The sequence below is a fragment of the Heloderma suspectum genome, chromosome 4 (genome assembly GCF_057233095.1).
Source record: "Heloderma suspectum isolate Gila_16-S chromosome 4, 16-S_ref, whole genome shotgun sequence".
NCBI lineage: Eukaryota > Metazoa > Chordata > Lepidosauria > Squamata > Helodermatidae > Heloderma > Heloderma suspectum.
In genome coordinates, this window is record NC_139461.1 from 20,174,153 (window position 1) to 20,181,835 (window position 7,683).

The 7,683-nt window shown below is 43.9% G+C and overlaps 1 long non-coding RNA gene across 2 annotated transcripts; it reads right to left on the reverse strand.

Annotated features, from left to right (window-relative positions):
• Positions 1 to 425: 425 nt before the first annotated feature.
• On the reverse strand, positions 426 to 6,568 carry LOC146346604 (uncharacterized). Of its 2 annotated transcripts, XR_014789815.1 has the most exons (5): positions 6,373 to 6,568; positions 5,629 to 5,725; positions 5,101 to 5,203; positions 1,621 to 1,752; positions 426 to 1,027 (listed from the first exon to the last, which is right to left on the reverse strand). It is a non-coding gene; the product is annotated as an uncharacterized LOC146346604 (long non-coding RNA). The 2 variants fall into 2 exon arrangements; XR_014789814.1 differs by lacking the exon at positions 5,629 to 5,725 and having other exon boundaries at positions 6,373 to 6,548.
• Between the last annotated feature and the right edge of the window lie 1,115 nt (positions 6,569 to 7,683).

The window sequence follows — 7,683 nt, forward strand, 5'->3', positions numbered from 1 at the left end:
GAGGGATGATATCAAGTAGGACCCGAGGAGCAGGCTGGGTGTCCATCTGCCACCCAGTCTTGCACCGCTTGGCACCTGTGTGTGCTGCCTGCAGCTGACTGGTCCTTTCCTCCTTGCAGAGTCCCAGGCTCCTCTAGCCCATTCATAGAATAGAAGCATAGAAGCATAGAACAGTAGGGTTGGAAGGGGCCTACAAGGCCATCGAGTCCAACCCCCTGCTCAATGCAGGAATCCAAGTCAGAGCATCCCCGACTGATGGCTGTCCAGCCTCGTCTTGGATGCCTCCCCAGTGTCGGAGAGGCCACCACCTCCCGAGGTAATTGGTTCCATTGTCATATTGCTCTAACAGTCAGGAAGTCTCATACTGCATTAAGTATTATATTTATGTAAATAGCAAAAAACAAAAACAAAACCCTCTTTTCTTTCTATACAGTATTTATTACATTGCAATATCCCATTATGCATCCTCAAGTTACTTAAACAACATTTCATCCCAAATTGACAATAATTCCATCCCGTGTATAAAAGAGCTCCATTCCCCACCCCACCCCCAGCCTGGCTAATTCCAGTTCCCAAATGAATATGCAAACTGAAATGGAGTTATACTTTTATTGTTGCAGTTTTCTGAATTTTGCAGATGTAGTTCTCCAGTAATATGCATACAGAAATGGTCATATTAGGGAAAATACACACAAAAATGCACACAAAATGTGTTGGTGAAAATGACATACAAATTGCATTTCATGAAGGGAAATTGCTTGCAAAAATGCATTTATTAGGGGAAATTGCATACAAAATGTATATTAGGAGAAATGCATGTGAAAATGCATATGTATTTTTGTGTGGACTTTTTAAAAGCTTGCAGACTGTTGTGGAAACAAGACTAAATGAACATAAGAACCCGAATTTGACAAATTTGTCCCTCCGTAGTTCAGAAATGGATTTTCCTTTCACCATCTGTTTGGGAACTATATTTTCTTGGTGTGTTTCTGTGTGGAATTTAGCTCCACTCTTAGCTAAAAGTTATCTGCAATATATAATGCAGTTATTTGTCAGGAGGACACATTTAACAGCAAAGACCTAAACCTGATTTTTGAACCCTGCTGGTTTAAGAATATGGGGCAGTAACAGTGATACATTTTCGTCCAATTTGGGATCAAAATGACTGGAAGAGATCCACATTGTAATGAAATAATCAGTGGGAAATCACGCCGAAAGGGGGGGATGGGAATGCAGTGCAATCTCCAGTGAGTTCATAGAGGATTGCTCAGTTAATAGAGCAAAACGTGTATCTCATGGCAGGGAAAACATATTTTTCAGTTTTGGTTTCACATGATCCTGTTTTCAGATCTCAATGGAATTATTTTAATTTCCCACAAAATAAGAACAGATGGATAAATGGACAGAAAAATAATAATGTCCATATGCACAAGCATCATGTTCCAACACAGACCAGACCTGACCTGGACCCATACTGTCTCTGGACCACATTGTGCCACATACAGACAGCAGGAGAGAAGAAAACATACAGCACCAGTAGATACACAGAAGAGATCACGCTGGGTGTCTTTTTTTTTAATCTGTTGGCAACACTCCCCTGAAAAGTTATATTTTGCCTACCTCTTAGTTCTGAGATGTAGGCTAGATTTACACATCCAGCTTAGTCAGGTGGCAAAGTAGACTGCGTTGCTTCAGGCCGCAACTGGGGGTCATCATGTTTTGAATGCTGCCCACCCCACATGGAAACAGTCCCTGTAAGTAGAAAACAATACAGCAAGGGAAAGGTGCTAGGCTGCTAGCCCAGTTGTGCTACTTTTCTAGCTGCAAGGAGGCTTTTACACAGTGCACGTCTCAAAATATGATCCCTCACTTGCAATCTGAAGCAGCACTGGCCATTACCACCTTGGGAACCTATCAATCCCATCCCCCTCGGTGTTTTGCATGTGTAGATTCAGCCTGAGATTAGTGCTCGGGCAGTTCCAGGTTTGAGAGGGTCCTCAGTAAAGTGCTCTTGGGTGCCCCCCCACCTTGGTTGATTGGCCCTAGACTTACCTGGCACCACTCCAGCAGCGGGAGGTAGCAGTGGCAGCAGGGCTATGATGAACACCAGGGACCTTGGATTTAACATTTACATTTCCCACAATGCTCCGAGATAGCAAACTTCCAGGGCATTGTGGGAAACGTTAATGTTGGGTGGCTTCCAGAGCCAATTGCCCACCACCACCACCTAGTTAGACAGCCAGTGCAACAGTGGGGCCTGCCAGCTCCCTCAAGATGCAGAGTGCTGGTGCTAGGCCTGGCTGGAGCAAGAGATAACAGGAGCCAGCTACTGTCGCTGTTTAATATTGCCTAGCAAAATCTTCAATCCCCCCAAAATTGTGTGTTAGACATTTGGATAACTTATCTTGCCTGAACTACAACAAATTGTGGGTGCCATAAATATAAAGATTAGTATCTTATCAGCAAAGTTACTACTAGGGCAGCCAATCCCATTTATCTTGTTTGCCCAATAATTACTGATCATTCTGTTCCTGATTCAAAACAGCTGGATTTTCATTCCAGTGGCTGGCACCATGGGCGTTCCCATTCCAACTACTGTAGTCTGCAGGGTGGTATTTGGCTTTGAAGACTGCAGTCATTACCTGTCAGCTGCACTGTCAGCGTGTTGGTGATTGATGGCATGAACTAGTCTTCAGCGGATGTACTGCATCTGAAGAATATTCTTTGGTGCCTGCTATATTTTCTAAATCCTGCAGCCAAACAGCTCTTTCTTGGACCACCCAGCTAACTATGATTGCTCTTTCTGACACTCCCATATTTACTCAAACAATCCGGTTTCCCAGGGGTATACATAGTAGCTCATGTATCAGGTGCAACTTGGGTCCAGGGGAGGGAGTGATACAATGGTCGCTAAGCAACCCAAAAGGGATTCTCTAGCCAGTTCATAAACTCAAAGCATGATTTGTAGAGATAATGTTAATCTGCCTCTCAGTTTCACTTTTTCTCACATTCAATTTTTTTAAAAAAATCTTAAGTCCTTCCTTCCTTCCTTCCTTCCTTCCTTCCTTCCTTTAAAACATTTCTTGGCCACGTTTCAGGACAGAAGCCCTCCCAAGGCGGCTTACAGCAGTATCTGGGGAAGATCTGTGAAAATGCCTGAAAATTATCTCAAGACTAAGATAGAACCGTATTCATTACACAGTGAAGTTCCTTGTTTGGAAAGTGCTCCTCCAAACTAAACAATTAAGAGGGATTCCTATATTTTTATATTTATGTCCATAGATGCCCACCACAAACCTTTCGGTGCATTAAATGGGAGTATGTTATCACTTTTAATATCACCTTTAGGCAACCAAGTAGCAAGTATGAGGTATGTATTCAACTGATGACCACTAGAGGTCACAGTAATTGGACAGGAACAACACTAGTATTGTGTACTTATAGTGGAAAAGTAACTTTGGTTCAGTGATTTTTTAAATAAAGGGATCTCTTACTGAATAAAAAGAAAAGTAGCTCCCTTGGGTATAAGTTAGACATCTATATGTTAAAATCCAAGGTATTAAAGCAATTAGAAAATATTGATGTATTATACTACTATATCTTTCTCTCACCAAAATGAAGAACTTGGTGAACTTTGGTAAATTCTTATCCAAAATAGATCATATACTATCCCCTAGATCCTTCCCATTCTGGACATGGTCCCATGACTTCCTGCATTCTGTGGGGATGGGTGGGTGTCAGGAATGAATCTGAGCATGTGGAGATGTCTGGCAGGCTGGCAGCTCAGAATGGGAACAGCAAGAACAGAGGGAGGCACCCCCCCCAGTGAGCCCAGACATGGTGAGACTTCCCCCCCCCCAAGACCTTGACACACAGATGGCCTAGGCTAAATGGCTCCCCTATTCCTCCCCCATGAGAATTCAAGTTTCAGAGGGAGAGGAGGAGGAGGAGAGTGAGGGGGCATGACTTGAGGGATGCTAGGGTCCATCGCAGAGTGAAGCGGGAAAAGTTAGGGGCAGAGCTCAGATGCTCTGCCAGGTTGGCCACTCGTGGAAGTCAACGTAGGAGGGAGCCACCCTAAGGGAGGGGCATCCCTGCCAAGGAAGTCTGGCCATGAAGTTCATGCCTGGACTGCTGGGAATGTCTCTGACTTCTACATCAGATTCAGATCCTCTATTGATATTCATAGATGTATGGATTAGCTGGTTCCATGCAGCCTGAGAGTTTCCTAGGATCTGCATTTGTAAAGAAACTAGTCATTTACTAATAAAGTAGTGTTGGCCTGAAGCTTTGTTTCCTGGAGTGTGTTGATTATGAAGGGAGAGGACGAAGGCACATGACAGGGGGAGAACACTGGCCCTAATAAAGGGCAGGCTGCCAGCTGAGAAGATAACATTCTTCTCAGCCATTTGAAGCAACAAGACGCTAACCCTGAAATTCTGCCAAAGCCATTATCTACCACCTTGAGCACAGTGTCAACAGCCTTAACCCTGGGAAACAGCATAGCTACACACACACCCTCATCAGCTCAACAAACAGGCACTTTAGACATGGGCAGGAGAACTAATGCACCATTGACTCCTCGATATACAAAGATTTTCCATTGGGTGAGAAGAACTAAAGACTCCCTTTTCCCTGCATTACCTCCCTGCAGTCAGTTGCTTACCCCCCACCCCCAGCCCCACATCCCAGCTCTGATTCCATGATCTTGAATTTAGTACAGGAATACCACATGGAATCTTGGAATCTGGGGGCTAATCCATAGTTTGTAGTTTCTTGCTTGTGCTGACATTCCCAGTGCCACCTGTTCAATGGACACATCTCCCCTGCTTTTTTGCAAGAGCCTCACACACAAAAATGTGTCTGGCGAAGCTTCTCTCATTGCTTATTTTAGTGCCAGGAAAAGCTTCAGTGGTGTAATTCCTGTGTGCAAGGCTGATCTTAAAGATACAAGGGAAGGACTTGTAAAATATGGCAAAACTAATTGCCCTTGGGTGCTCTATATTCTATAGTCACCTCTTAAGAAATTCTCTCTTTAGAAAGTAAATAATAAAATAAATCGATAACTTCCGAGACCATTCACATTTCACTTGCACATACCTGTCTTGTGTGGTTTCTGGCTAATTCTTTACTGGTTTTTATTATCTTGTTAGGGCTGTCACTGGAGGCAGGCTTGATGAATTGGCTTCCATGACATATTGTGCTGCAAAGAATCATAAACCCATTGTTCCACCTAGAAGGCTGAGATGTTATCTAAAAAATGCCTGTGTGCTCCCATAAAGAGGAAAGGGATTTTTTTGCCAGGGACAGAAAAGACTTCGGGAATGTGATATTATGTTCAGTCTGATTCCCCCCCACCCCAACCCCTTAGCAGCCCTATTCTGTCTTAGGGCATTGTCCTTGACCCCAGTGGAGGCTGGTGGCTCCGATGTCAGTGGGGCTACAAATCTGCTCCAGGTTTCAGTCAGAACTCTAAAGGAGCTCAAAGAGATGGACAACCTTGGAAGACAAAAACAAGTGGTCTTGATATGCTGGAGCACTGGGCTGAAAATGACAGAATGAAATTTAAGAGGGATAAATAAATGCCAAGTTCTGCACCTAGGGAAAAGAAACCAAATGCACACTTACCAGATGGGGGATACTTGGCTCAACAATACCACAAGCGAGAAGAATCTTGGAATTGTTGTAGGTCACAAGCTGAATACGAGCCAACAATGTAATGTGGCTGCAAAAAAGGCAAATGCTACTTTGGGCCGCATTAATATAAATGTAGCCTCGAAATCATGTGAAGTACTGCTTCCTCTCTACTCAGTACTGGTTAGGCCTCATCTGGAGTGCTGTGTCTAGTTCTGGGCACCACACTTTAAGAAGGATGCAGACAAACTGGAGAGGGTTCAGAGGAGGGCAATGAAGATGATCAGGGGACTGGAAACAAAGCCCTACAAGGAGAGACTGAAAGTACTGGGCATGCTTAGCCTTGAAAAGAGAAGACTGAGGGGAGATAGGAGAGCACTCTTCAGGTATTTGAAAAGTTGTCACAGAGAGGAAGGCCAGGACTTCTTCTCAATTATCCCAGAGCGCAGGACACGGAATCATGGGCTCAAGTGATAGAAAGCCAGATTCTGGCTGAACATCAGGAAAAATGTCCTGGCTGTCAGAGCAATATGACAATGGAACCAATTACCTAGGGAGGTGGTGGGCTCTCCCACACTGGAGGCATTCAAGTTGAGGCTGGACAGCCATCTGTCAGGGATGCTTTGACTTAGATTCTTGCACTGAGCAGGGGGTTGGACTTGATAGTCTTATAGGCCCCTTCTAACCCTACTATTCTATGATTCTATGAGATTTGACAACCCTACTTCATATACATACTGCCAGTTCCTCCTCTTTCTGGTCGTCTGTTGGTCCATTGCTCACAGATGGGTCTCTTCCCTCCTCCCAAGAAGATCCTTTCTCCTGAGTAGCTTCTCCTGAGTACAGTCAGCAAGACAGGTACTTCTCTGAAAATTCTGAGTTTCCTACCAGATCTGCTGCCACCTTTGCTCTGCAGACCTGGGAGATAAGGGAGGAGAGCTGGGGATCAAGGCAGCAGGGCTATAATAATCATTAGTTCCTTTGTAGAAGGCAACTGCCCAACATTCTCTCATTCCCAAGGCTTGTCTTTGGTCACCTGGTTCAACCAGCACTCAATGGGGCGGGGGGAGAGACAGGCCTGGGGACAAAAGAAACCCAAAGAGGTGTTTACAAGGCCACCCACAAATAATTAACACAGCAGTTAATCTAATATTTTGGACTGGATCCCGATAAATGCCAGGAAGTTAACCTTTCCTTAGATGTTGCTTAGCAACATTGTCCTGCCCTCAGGTTATATGCAGCCAACAAGTGAATTGTGCTGTCATGTTTGGAAGATAATATTCTGAGGAGTAAATTTGTATAAATAGTTTAGGATCTGGATCTCTAATGGCCTTACTGCCTCATTATGAACTTCCCCCATTATTAAGATCTGCAGGAGAGGCCTTCATGAAGACCCCATTACCCACAGAAGCCCCTTTTCAGGCATGCAAGAAAGGGCTTTCTCCTGTGTGGCTCCCGAACTGTGGAACACATTCCTTCAAAATCTACGATGGTTTCCCCCACTCTCTTGGCCTTTAGAAAGTGCATCACGACTAATCTCTTCAAGTTCCCTTTTTAAACTACACAGTTGTTTTAATGTTACAATTTCTACAATGCTGTTCTTAATGTTCTTCGGTTTGTTGTGTTGAGGTTTTATTGCTTTAAATTGCTGTGCACTGCCGTGATGGTTTTATTGCAAATAAGGCAGTATATAAGCAGTAATAATAAATGCTAATGAATAAATATATTCTATGAACACTAGACTGGACCTGTACTCTGTCTCTCAGATTCTAGTTGTCGTGGTTACAGTTGCCTTTAATTTTCTTAAAATCACTTGCTAATATTCCTGGGAGGATAGTAGCAAGTTAAACAGTCCTCAGTGTGCCCAAAATGTAGTTTGACAGTGATTTCAGTATTCCTTTAAATGAATTCCTGAGTCCCCAGGAGGCATTTCATCTTGCATAATATGTACTCTGTAGTAGTGATGGGGCAAAAGTCCCTCCCCCCCACACACATCTAACTTGGAATTGGGCTCAGAGAACAGAACTATTTTTTCCAAACGTTGCAAAA